The sequence below is a fragment of the Saccopteryx leptura genome, chromosome 2 (assembly GCF_036850995.1).
Source record: "Saccopteryx leptura isolate mSacLep1 chromosome 2, mSacLep1_pri_phased_curated, whole genome shotgun sequence".
Lineage (NCBI taxonomy): Eukaryota > Metazoa > Chordata > Mammalia > Chiroptera > Emballonuridae > Saccopteryx > Saccopteryx leptura.
In genome coordinates this window covers 205,048,766-205,062,313 of record NC_089504.1, presented here as the reverse complement: position 1 = coordinate 205,062,313, position 13,548 = coordinate 205,048,766, and the positions used below count along the sequence as shown (strand labels likewise).

Sequence of the window (13,548 nt, the reverse complement as noted above, 5' to 3'; positions counted from 1 at the left end):
TTCATGCCTAAGGAGTGTTGAAAACACACCATTAGTATAGGATGAGCAAACAAGCTGTTCCATACAATACCCTTTCACACATCCTCTCTTCTTTGTGATTGTAAAGATAAAATTAAACAGGAAAGGAGTAAAGATAAGAAATGCAATAGATAGTGATGATGTTAATGGTGATAATAATGATGACTATGATGATGAAGAAAACCATAGATGTTGAAGATAAGTACTCAGAATCTTTGTTTTTGATGCATAGATTAGAATCTCATCCCTGTCACTTATTGATTATGTGACTTTTAGACAAGCAATCTAACTTCTTTGTGCTTCAGTTTACTTATCTTAAAATATAGATATTAATCAGATACACTCAGCACTTTGTGAAGCAAATATGTATTTATTTAGTATATTGCCTATAATCACATTTCCTGTAACCCTGTCAAAATGTGACTCTTTCTTTTTACAAACTTGAAGAAGAATAATGAGAGTGTTTATGAGTATCATATATATATATATATATATATATATATATATATATATATATATATATATATATATATATATACATATTTGAAATTTTCTGTTTCTGAAAAATATCAATAAAAGCCAAGAGGCCTAATTACTTGATATGACTCTCTCCTTCATGATCTTAGTGTGTGGCTTTATCTGATTTTTTAATTCTTGTTTCTGTTTCATGCTTGCTAAACTGAAGGTTTCCTTTTCATTTAAACATATATAGTTGTTATTCTAGATTTTCTCCCTCTATTCAAGATAAAACAATTTGATTTATTATCTGAGAGCTAAAATGAAAAGCCTTTTCTTATACACTAGATTTAATACTTTCCCGTTGTTGAAGCCATAACTGTTCACTGCAAATTAGTACTCTTGATTTTTCAGCAGTAGCTGAAAATAATCCAAATACCAATGGGACCCTTTCTTTCTCAAAAAAATGAGCCTCGGGGCATCGCGACGGCACTTGAGCAACTGCAGCAGCGGCCATGCCTCGGAGCGCGAGGTTCCGGCTGTGGTGCCGGCTCCGCTGCGTCTTTTCTTTCTCCTTATCCGTGGTGCAGGGTAAAGGTTTTATAGAATCACATTAACAAAAGCACGATGGAGTTTTATAAGTCAACATATTTTATTGTCCTTATTCTTTCAGTAGTTATTATAGCAATTTTCCTCTTCTTCTGGCTTTTCATGAAAGAAACATTATATGAAATTCTTGCAAAACAGAAAAAAAGAACAAAAGCTTATTCCTACCAAAACAGATAAAAAGAAGACAGAATAGAAAAAGAATAAAAAGAAAGAAATCCAGAATGGGAACCTCCACAAATCTGATTCTGAGAATGTGCCCCGGGACTTTCAATTGTCTGATGCCTTGGCTATAGAAGATGAACAACTTGTATCTGTTCTACTGAATGTGAAACTTCGAGTAGTGTTAGAGAAAGAAAGAAGAAGGAAAAGAAACACAAGCTTGTCCTAGAAGAGCAGGTCACCAAAGAAAGTGACGTTTTCAAAGATTCCAGGCAGAAAAGTAGAACCTGTCCCAGTTACTAAGCAGCCCACTCCCCCTCTGAAGCAACTGCCTTGAAGAAGAAACCAGGGCAGAAGAAGTCTAAAAATGGAAGCGATGATCAGGATAAAAAGGTGGAAACTCTTGTGGCGCCTTCAAAAAAGCAAGAATCATTACCTGTCCACCAAGATACTAAACAAGAAAATGGTTCAGGAAAGAAGAAAGTTTCATCAAAGAAGCAGAAGACAGAAAATGTTTTGGTAGATGAACCCCTTATTCAGGCAACTACTTATATTCCTCTGATGGATAATGCAGACTCAAGTCCTGTGCTGGATAAGAAAGAAGTTATTGATATGATTGAACCTGAGCAAGTAGAAGGAATCCAGAAAATGGGGGCTAAAAAACTGAAGATGGAAACTGACAAAGAAAATGCTGAAATGAAATTTAAAGATTTCCTTCTGTCTTTGAAGACCATGATATTTTCTGAAGATGAGGCCCTTTGTGTTGTAGAGCTGCTAAAGGAGAAGTACGGTGTGATACAGGATGCTTTAAATAAGTCAAATAAAGGAGAAGTGACTGCACTTGTACATCAGCTTCAAGAAAAGGACAAATTACTTGCCGCTGTGAAGGAAGATGCTGCTGCTATGAAGGATCGGTATTTGCAGTTAACCCAGGAAATGATGCCAGAGAAAGAAAGAAACAATGTGGTTATATCAAGGATGAAAGATCGGATTGGAACGTTAGAAAAGAAACATAATGTATTTCGAAACAAAATGCATGTCAGTTATCAAGAGACTCAACAGATGCAAATGAAGTTCCGTCAAGTTCGTGAGCAGATGGAAGCAGAGATAGCTCACTTGAAGCAGGAAAATGGCATACTGAGAGATGCTGTCAGCAACACTACAAACCAACTAGAAAGCAAGCAGTCTGCTGAACTAAACAATCTGCACCAGGATTATGCTAGATTGGTGAATGAGCTGACTGAGAAAACAGGAAAGCTTCAGCAAGAGGAAGTCCAAAAGAAGAATGAGGAACAAGCAGTTACTCAGCTGAAGGTTCAACTGCAAGAAGCTGAGAGAAGGTGGGAAGAAGTCCAGAGTTACATAAGGAAGAGAACAGCAGAGCATGATGCAGCACAGCAAGATTTACAGAGTAAATTTGTGGCCATAGAAGATGAAACACAGAGTCTGCATAGTAAGCTTACAGATACCTTGGTATCAAAATAGCAGGTGGAGCAAAGACTAATGCAGTTAATGGAATCAGAGCAAAAAAGGGTGAACAAAGAAGAGTCTCTACAAATGCAAGTTTAGGATATTTTGGAGCAGAACAAGGCTTTGAAAGCTCAAGTTCAACAGTTTCATTCCCAGATAGCAGCCCAGACCTCTGCTTCAGTTCTAGCCGAAGAATTACATAAAGTGATTGCAAAAAAGGATAAGCAGATAAAACAGACTGAAGATTCTTTAGCAAATGAACATGATCATTTAACAAGTAAAGAGGAAGAACTTAAGGATATACAGAATATGAATTTCTTATTAAAAGCTGAAGTGCAAAAATTACAGGCCTTGGCTAATGAACAGGCTGCTGCTGCACATGAACTGGAGAAAACGCAAAAAAGTATTCATGTTAAGGATGATAAAATAAGATTGCTTGAAGAGCAGCTACAATGTGAAGTTTCAAAAAAATGGATGAATTTAAGATTTTAAGTGACCAAAACAAAGCATTACAATTAGAAGTTCAGAAGCTACAGACTCTTGTTTCTGAACAGCCTAATAAAGATGTTGTGGAACAAATGGAAAAATGCATTCAAGAAAAAGATGAGAAATTGAAAACTGTGGAAGAATTACTTGAAACTGGACTTAGTCAGGTGGCTACTAAAGAAGAGGAACTGAATGCAATAAGAACAGAAAATTCATCTTTGACGAAAGAAGTTCAAGATTTAAAGGCCAAGCAAAATGATCAGGTTTCTTTTGCATCTCTAGTTGAAGACCTTAAGAAAGTAATCCACGAGAAAGATGGAAAGATCAAGTCTGTGGAAGAACTTCTGGAAGCTGAAATTCTCAAAGTTGCTAATAATGAGAAAACTATTCAGGATTTAAAACAGGAAATAGAGGCTCTAAAAGAAGAAATAGGAAATACCCACCTTGAAAAGGCTCAACAGTTATCTATCACTTCTCAAGTTCAGGAGCTTCAGAACTTATTGAAAGGAAAGGAAGAACAGATGAATACCATGAAGATTGTTTTAGAGAGAAGGAGAAAGATCTAGTATAAAAATATATTAAAAAAAAAAATGAGCCTCATCCTCAGGCTCAAAGATTGGGAAGATTTCAACCTTCATTTTAAAGGATCACCAGAATAAGAAAATTTTTGAGTGTTTTCCAGCCCTTCTCGAAGACATTTGATTTTTCCTTTGTTTATAGCGGAAAAGATATGCTTGACTTGAAAGTCATCGCTAATGCCATTATACAAATTATTGAATACTAATAGGATTTACCTGGATTTCCATTATAAATTTCTAGAAAAAAAAATGCACCTCTCCCTCTGCAAGTGAACTACTGAGATAGTTGTAATGTTTCCAGCAATTTGGACCATAGCGTGTAACAGATATGATAGATGCCTTTCTTAATTTCTGATCCAATAGAAGGCTCTTTATCCCCAAGCTTGCTCTTCATATCCCTTAAATCCTCCAGCTCACTGTCTATCCAGAGTGCATATCAACGATTTATTTCCCAGAATTTTTGAAAACTTCCGTAAAACTAATGCCTCATTTTCTAATTATTAAACAAAAGAATGAAAATAAATGCTACATTAAAATATTTTATGATAATCTAGTTCCTGGGCAGAATCAGAATATTTAATTCTAATACAACTTTTGTGATACAGTAAGGATTAATGACCTTTGCCTTATGCAAAATGTACAGGCACAAATTATAATATAAACTACAGTTTCTATCTAACTTAGTAACTTCCTTTAGAAATGCAAGGAGGAATTACTTGAAAATGGAGTACATTCCCCAACCACTTGTACATAAGATCTGACTAATTAATTATTCAATGTATATAGTTTATAAAATGAAAGAAAAAAACAAATGAGCTAACCTTTCCTAGTCACCATCTTCATAGCAATTAGGGAGTAGATACAAATTTAGGTCATATAGAATGGTAAAGTTATATTTTGATGTGGCTTTTTGTAAAACATTAACATTAAATCATTGAATCTGCAAAATGAATACAAATATAAATAATTAGTGATTATCCTTCCAGCCATTTCTCTATAGATATTTACAGCAAAAAAGATATATTTATTTTTAAGATATATATTTAAATAAAATTAAATTAAAGAAAGAAAAATTATTATGATATATTTACTCTACTGTATATTTCCTTTTTTGTATATTATGATTATCATTTAGAGACATGAATTATATTTGCTTTTCTCCCCTTCACATCATATTTACCATTTTCTCTCTAAATGCCCAATTTAGTCTTTTCCTCTGTTTTGATTGAAATTTAGTTTTCATTCACATCTAATTTATTCTAAGTAACTATTAAATTTTATATAATGTTTTCTTTCTAAATTGATATCTTTTAATGTTATTTCTTTCTTTCTTTCTTTATTTTATTTATTCATTTTAGAGAGGAGAAGGAGAGGGGGAGAGAGAGAGAGAGAGAGAGAGAGAGGAGAGACAGAGAAGGGAGGGAGGAGCTGGAAGCATCAACTCCCATATGTGCCTTGACCAGGCAAGCCCAGGTTTCGAACCAGCGACCTCAGCATTTCCAGGTCGACGCTTTATCCACTGCACCACCACAGGTCAGGCCTCAATTGATATCTTAAGCTCAGAAAATTCACTCTGAAAATTTATTCTGAATTTTAAAAATCTCATTTATGATCACTTTTTAATTGAATTAAATTTTTATTACATAATTCTATACTGCACAATAGTTGAGGTCAAGTTCTTTTGTTATTTTGAAGAGTTTTAATTCTGCCCTTTGCATTCATATTTATTAATTTTCTTTCTTTCTTCCTTCTTATCATTCTCCCTTTATGATGAGTGTCATGCCTTTCTTTCATTTTTCACATGGAAAATTCTGCCCAGATCTTTGTTTCTCTCTAAATCTCTTACCAGCTTATGAGATCCAAGTTGTCTACCTTTTGAGGTAAAATTTAAGGACTACTTTTTACCGACTTTTATGTAACTTTACTAGGAGAAAGAACAGAATGCGTTTTGCACTATGTGGGAATCTTTCTGGGAACCTATGTTTAGCTTCTTTAGGAAATTCCCTTGCATATTCAGTATGTCAGCTCAGAATTAATTAGAATGAATCCTGGCAGGGCTTGTGGTTTCTTGTTCTCCACAGCACTTAAAATATGGTAACCCAACGAACTCTCTTGGGTCTCTGAAGAAGTCTTACCCAGTAGATTTAGGTATTTCTATTTTATCATTGATTTTTATTAAAACCGTCTTTGTGCAGACATCCTATTATTATTTTTTTTGAGAAGTTGTAAAATGATGTGATTTTCTCTTTTATTTTTTACTATGTTGGGGCAGGATAGTGTTTTGTACTCTGTCATCCTTATCCATTTGTTGTTTCTTCCATTCTTCCTTCCTTGAACTTTATGGAATGAGGTACATGCCCTTCCTTATTTAAATGCTCCAAGTGACACTCTGAAATGTACCCTATTCCCTTATATTTTAATTACATTCCTGACACTGATAGAAACTGAGCAAGGACACAGCCTTTAGTTTTCCTTGAAGTCCCTCACTGATACAGGTGAATATCAATAATTTATTCATAATTTTGAGATAAATTAACAAAAAAGTATTGCATATATGCATCCTGAAGTAAGTTACAGATTCTAAGAGGCAGGAGAAGTGAGAATTAGAGCTTGAAAGTGTTTATCAATTACGGGTTAACACCTGGACTTAATCATTATAGTGATAAATTTACCACTGAAAGTTCACTTTATTTCTATTCAAATAGTTTGATAAAAGCAAAATAAATTCTACATGTTCCATTTGAAAACATGCTTCAGTGCAATTGTGACTATCTGCTTATTAGCAAAGGAATGTGGAGGTTTTAGATGTTATAATGTTGTTAAGCCTAATTCGGAGGTACCCGAAAACATTGAAGACAGGAACAAGGTCCCTCGGTTACACCTCAAAGCTTTATTGTCTAGCTTGGCCAAGCGTGGCTACTCTGACAGAATTCTGAAGGAAAGCATGCACCAGCCCTTTGTTCTACTTAGTTTTTATAGTTTTGTAAGTGGGAAGTACAGAAGCAAAAATTGCAATTAGGAGCCCCTTACCACTATTGGTTATAGTCATATGTCTTTTAACATGTTAGGACCACGTTCAATTTGCAAGCCATACATCCTTTTGGGGAAAACAAAGTTTACAAGCCAACACAATGGTAGAAAGATGTCTCTTTACATATTAAAAGGCATTCCTATATTATCTAGTGTTCATCTGCTATCTCTCTGTCCTGAGTCACATGTGTTAACTACATGCATTTACATAGGAGAGGTAGTTTCGGTGGGGACAAATGCCCGGAAATGGCTCATTGCTATGAGAAAAGGTTTATTTTGGCTTTTCTCTCCCTGTACCTGGCTAGCCATTCACCCTTTTCCCCACAGGCATAGTGGAATGTCTGGGGATCCATGTTTTCCTCCCTTTTGCATTTACAATACAATGCCAAGGGCCATCCTGACTATGCCAATCACACAATTCAGAGACTATTCTCACAATTTCTCTGCACATCTTAACCCAAATCAACAAAATGTTTCTCAAGCATCCCAAAATATTAATATTAATTCTATAGCTTTTGGTACTTTACAACACCTGCAGGTGAAGTGGCTCAGTGGCTCCTCATTTATACACTTTGTCATCCAAACAGCTGCCTTGTAGAATCATTAAACTATAGGAAACCTTGGAAGAAATCTGTACACAAGCACTCTGTAAAACCAGTGGCTGCTGCCATCATGGCCATGCTGGTTTTCATTGAATTCAGACAGATGGTAAGAAACAGTGGAGCCAAAAAATGGTGGGCCATTCCTTTATTAAAGTCTCGCACAGGCCACAAGCAAACACACAGGGAAAACACTTCCCTATCATTCAGGGCTACCAAAGTGCTAATACTTTCTCTGGTTCCACAACCAGGAGAATCTTCTCTGGTTCTTCCTAGAATCAAAGGCCTCACCAGTCTCAGCAGAGCTCGTAAAGCCCCTCTGCTCTGGTTCCCTATCTGCACATCTTCTCTCCTTTGCAAACTGGCTTCTTCTTCAGCACTCTGCATTCTTCCTGCTCTTCCTGAAAATCTGGCTGGGCCCGCAAAGACCCCTCCACCAGAAAATATTAGCAAAACAATGGCCCCCTCCCAAGCAGGAATGCAGTCTGCAATTTGCAGCCAACTGCCCTGCTCTGAGGACAAGCACACATGTGACTGTCCAATGCTATTTTTTAACAATAAAAGTGAGCAAACTCAAAAAATACAAATTTTACAAACTCATTTGTCCAACACACTCATTTTTAAAATGACATACCCAGTGCTTAGAGAGCTAAATAACATGTCAACTTTAATTCATAACTTGTTAGAAATGAGGTTGAGATATACATATATATCTTTATTATGTGCGGCTTAAGTGTCTGTTTGTCGCCGATAGCTTATTGGTTGCTTGCGTAACTGTACTAGCCAATGGAGTGAAGTTGCCACGGCATTCAAATAGTCCCGCCTTCTGGCATGCCACCTCACAAATTGAGGTTAAAGATTGGAGCAATTATTATGCTGTTAAGAAATCTTAACACCAGAAGGGGTCTTTGCAATGGTACAAGACTAGAGGTTCTCCAATTGAAAAATAATGTCATAATAGCTAAGTCTTTGACTGGCTCCTCTAAAGGTGAAATACATGTCATTCCAAGAATTGATTTGGCTCCATCTCAAACAGGGTTGCCGTTTCAATTGAGACATAGACAATTTCCTGTAAAACTTGCCTTTGCTATGACCATCAATAAGTCTCAGGGCCAAACGCTTAAGCGTGTTGGCATTTTTTTACCTGAGCCTGCATTTGGACACGGTCAACTTTATGTTGCCTGTTCAAGAGTTCATGAAAGAACGGACGTAAAATTAAAAATAATTGATGGTCCTCTGCAAGGCGAGCTTAAAAATGATGGAAAGATCTACACAAGCAATGTTGTGTACAAAGAGATCTTTGACATTTGAATTAACATTTTATTATTTAAATCACCTTTATTTATTGAGCTAGCAGTGGCTCTTAAGAAATGTACCGCCAGTGGTTTCCTTCATTGCACTCTACTTTAAGCAATTAAGCAAGTAGAAGGGGGAAACCCCGTGGGGAAGTAAGCAAAGGGGCGTCCTCGCCGCCTGCCCTTGGTAATTCAGTTTGAATTAGCAGACACCTTTGCACAAATCATTTTAATTACAATTTATAATATCTAGAACAGCGGTCATTTCGTATGACCGCTGGGCTTTCTAGTATATATATAATATCTCCCATTTATTGAGTAATAAGGAGGGAAGAAATGTATACAGCTAAATGTACTTAAAGATAAGATGTAACAGCTGCTTCAAAAATTAATATTTAATTAATTATCAAGGATCAGAATTGCAGGGCCAGTAGCCACGGCCAACATCACAGCTGCCTGGCTCATGCAGGTTCAGGTTTGATTTGAACAGACGAAAATGAAACAATGGAGCCAAGAACTGGTGAGCCATTAGGTTTAATCCTAGCTTGCACCCAGCAGGCAAGAAATACACACAGTGGAAAAACATTTCCCTTTCCATTCAGGGCTCCCAAAGCCACTGACTTATTCGAGTTTTCTAGAATCAGAGCTTTCTACCTCACCAGCCTTAGTCAGATCTGTTCCCCATCTCCTTCTCCCTGCACAACTCTGCGCAAACTGGCTTCTCCTTCAGCATTCTGCCATCTTGGCTGCTTCTCCTCTCCTCCATGTGGTCTTGCTCTGCTTTCTCCTTGCATGGGCTCCTCCTAGAACGTAATCACTCTTCCCTTTAAAACCTTTTGGCGTGACAGCCCTCCCCCAACACACATTAATATAATCACACCCATTCTAAGCAAGAAGGGCAACTAATATTATCACCTGGGCAATGGGTTTCCATGTGGCACCACCATTTTTAAGAAAGTGAGCATAATATATTTTATCTGCCCAACAAAATCTAACCTTTAAAATATTTTCATGTTAACTTCCTTTTGGTCAATTTTTGTGGCTAAACTTTGTCCAGATTGTTGGCCTACAGGGAAAGGGCAAGAAGAACAGAAATGTTTTATACCCGTTAGTAAGAGAGAAGAAATATTGGCTAAAAATTAAGCAAAGATAATTATCTCTTATATTAACAAGTCTCTAAGCAGAAGTTAAAATGTGGATCTAAAACAGGAAAAATAATAGACTATCTAACATGCACAGATGTAAATTAGCACTATTATAAAATATATTTTCTAACTTTAAAGAAGTAATTTATACTACCTAGTAGCTAAATCATCTCAATATTGTCTCACTTTTCTTTTGAAAACTATTTCTTGGTTTCTTTCCTTTTTTAAAAAAACTAACAATTTGTCCAAACTATAATATCCTTCCTTATTTCTCACTGTATTGAATTTTGGGGATGAAGGAGAATTTAGCACAGAAATTATCCTAAGTCCTTAGGCTTAATTCACAAAGTTTTCAAATCTGTTATCCATAGTGAGAGTTAGGATAAAATTTCTGAACTGTTTCCATGAACTCTTGTTTTACTAGATTAACACAAATTTGAAAAGGGGCCATATATGCCTTTATTCAGTTACAAAGTAATTGACAATCTTCTGGACTCTCACCTTAACTTATTCATTATCATATAGGACTGAAGGGGTGATTCATCTGATTGGTGAAGAAAGTGAGTGTCAGTCCCTTGATCTTCATAGTTTTAAACCTGGGTTTCTAGTAAATATTTCATCAGATCTGTTTTCTACCCTTTGGTTGGAGGTCTATATTTGTCCACTGCTACTGACTGAATTAGTGAACAAGTCCTGGTAATAAGAAGAGAAGCATTAGATAGCCATTTGAGCAAAAGATACAAACAATTATACAATAAATTATAATATTTCTGACACTTGATCTTCTGTTGCATTTCTATGTTTATATCTCAACATGTGAATTAAATGTGAGTTTTTGACTAAATTATTTTAAAATCTAATAATAATATGTACAGACTGATGTATCTAAAATACAAGTATAGCATGTTTGTCAGTTATTTAAATTAATTTAGAACTTTTTTATTGCATTGATTTTAATTAATGTTTTTCTGGGATTAAAATATTTATTTCATAACAATAAATTGATTCAATACACTTAATTATTATTCCTATGATAAAATTAAGAACACATAAAATTTTTAGATTTGTATTTTTGTAGAAGTGTTTCATTAAGATATCAACATGAGCTTGACCTGTGGTGGCACAGTGGATAAAGTGTCGACCTGGAACACTGAGGTCGCTGGTTCAAAACCCTGGGCTTGCCTGGTCAAGGCACATATGGGAGTTGATGCTTCCTGCTCCTCCCTCCCCCTTCTCTCTCTCTCTCTCTCTCACTCTCTCTCCTCTCTAAAAAATTAATAAAAGAAGAAAAAAAAGATATCAACATGCCATAGGATTAAAACTGAAGTAACACCTTCTGTAACATGGATTTTAAATTAGGCTAAATTTGTTGCTATTAATTTATTTTTCCAAGAAAGATTTAATTCTCAATAACATCTTCTTGTCTCTTAGCTGAGAATTCAAGTGCATTCAGTAGATAAAGTACTAATAGATTTAGTAGAAAAAGATTATTTTCAGCATCCTTCTATTTTTATGTGGTTCCTATTACAACACTTTAGTATGTAGATTTAAATAAGCACCTGAGACAGTCTGCAGATTTTTGAATCACATTTAATTTAAGTAACAAATTTACACATATAACAAACTCATGTCAAACAAATTTATAATTAATAAATTTAATTTTTTTTCATTAGGAAATGCCATTATTCTTGACTTTTGTTTAGGACATCCTGAAATAATATCAAAAGATATTTTAAGCCTGACCAGGTGGTGGCGCAGTGGATAGAGCATCGGACTGGGATGCGAAAGGACCCAGATTCGGGACTCCGAGGTCGCCAGCTTGAGCGTGGGCTCATCTGGCTTGAGCAGAGAGCTCACCAGCTTGGACCCAAGGTCGCTGGCTCCAGCAGGGGGTTACTCGGTCTGCTGAAGGCCCACGGTCAAGGCACATGTGAGAAAGCAATCAATGAACAACTAAGAAGTCGCAATGCGCAACGAGAAACTGATGATTGATGCTTCTCATCTCTCTCCATTCCTGTCTGTCTGTCCCTATCTATCTCTGCCTCTGTAAAAAAAAAAAAAAAAAAAAAAATCAATAAAAAAAGATATTTTAAGAAATACACTTAATTGATTTCTATTATTTTATTTTATTTTTATTTTTTTGTGACAGACAGAGAGAAGAACAGATAGGGACAGACAGACAGGAAGGAAGAGAGATGAGAAGCATCAATTCTTCGTTGCAGCAACTTAGCTGTTCATTGATTGCTTTGTCATATGTGCCTTGTCCCAGGGGGTACAGCAGACCCAGTGATTTCTTATTCAAACCAGATGAGCCCGTGCTCAAGCCAGCAACCTCAAGGTTTCAAACTTGGGTTCTCTGCATCCCAGTCTGACACTCTAGCCACTGCGCCACCACCTGGTCAGGCAATTAATTTCCATTATTTGAAATCTTACTATTTGTGATGGCATGGATTGACATGGAGAGCATTATGCTCACTTAGAGAAGCCAGTCAGAGAAAAACAAGAACCATATGATTTCACTTGCATGTGGAATCTAATGAAAAATATTGACTAATAAGCAAAATAGAGATATACTCATAGACAGAGAGAAGGCTGACAGCTGTAGGAGAGGGATGTGGAAGGATTGATCAAAAAAGAAGAAAAAAAGAGAAAAACCTCATGGACAGGAACAACAATGTTGTGATTACCAGGGGATTGGGGGGCATGCATGGGGGAGATAGAGGAGGATATGGGAGAAAAATGGTGATAGATGGAGTCTTGGCTTGGGGTGGTGAACACACAATACAGTGTAGAGAAGAAATGTGGTAGAATTGTGCACCTGAAATAGATATAATTTTTTTAACCAGTGTCACCCCAATACATAATATATAAAAAGGAAAATATTTAAAAAATAAAATAATTCTGTTATAAACTGACTCTGTTTTGTGAATTCCTGTTTTTAAATGTTGGTTTTCCTTAAAAGATCACCTCAAAAGCAGAAGTTCTAGTGACAGCCACAGAGAAATGTCCAGCCATCAAAGTGACCTGGAGCTCTCTACAGGGGAGTAAGGAAGGGGGTTCTATCCTTCCTTACTCCCCTGGGTTATTTATCATAAGAATTGGGTTATTTATCCATGGGGGAGATCAGGCCACTTGGGAAAAATCAGAAGCATTCATTTCAGATAGAAAAAAACGAACAACAACAAAAACAAATAGAAATGTTGTACGTTGGTGTGTAACTAAAATTTAAATGAGCTAAATAAAAGTAACTACAAAAGAAAAATTCTAAATATGCACAGTTAGATTGATTGGACTCTTTCTAGTTCAGAATTATTTTGCTTTGAAAGTGTACAAATAAAATTTCATTCCTCTGGGCATATTGATATAAAATCCTGTCTACTTAATTTTCTGAGGAAATATGCCCTTGATAGTGAATAATTTTCACTCTCTCTTTTGATTTACCACAATAAACTACAAACTCATGGATTACTATTAACAGGAGAAACTCATCTAAAGCATCAGGGATATGAAATAGTTCTAAGTAATCCTTGAACTTAAAATGCTTAAAACTGTAGCTGTGTATAAATGAAGGGCTATCAGATGAGTGATATTCCCAAAAAAGTTCTGACATATTTAACTGCCACTGATAATAATTAATAAAGTGGGTATGTAGACATTCGCCTGATAAATCTGAGGGGCATGTTAATGGACTACAATGAAGACA

General features: G+C 35.9%; 1 pseudogene; it reads left to right on the top strand.

Moving 5' to 3' along the window:
• Positions 1-967: 967 nt before the first annotated feature.
• Positions 968-3,769, top strand: LOC136391787 (kinectin-like; annotated as a pseudogene).
• The last annotated feature ends 9,779 nt before the right edge of the window (positions 3,770-13,548 follow it).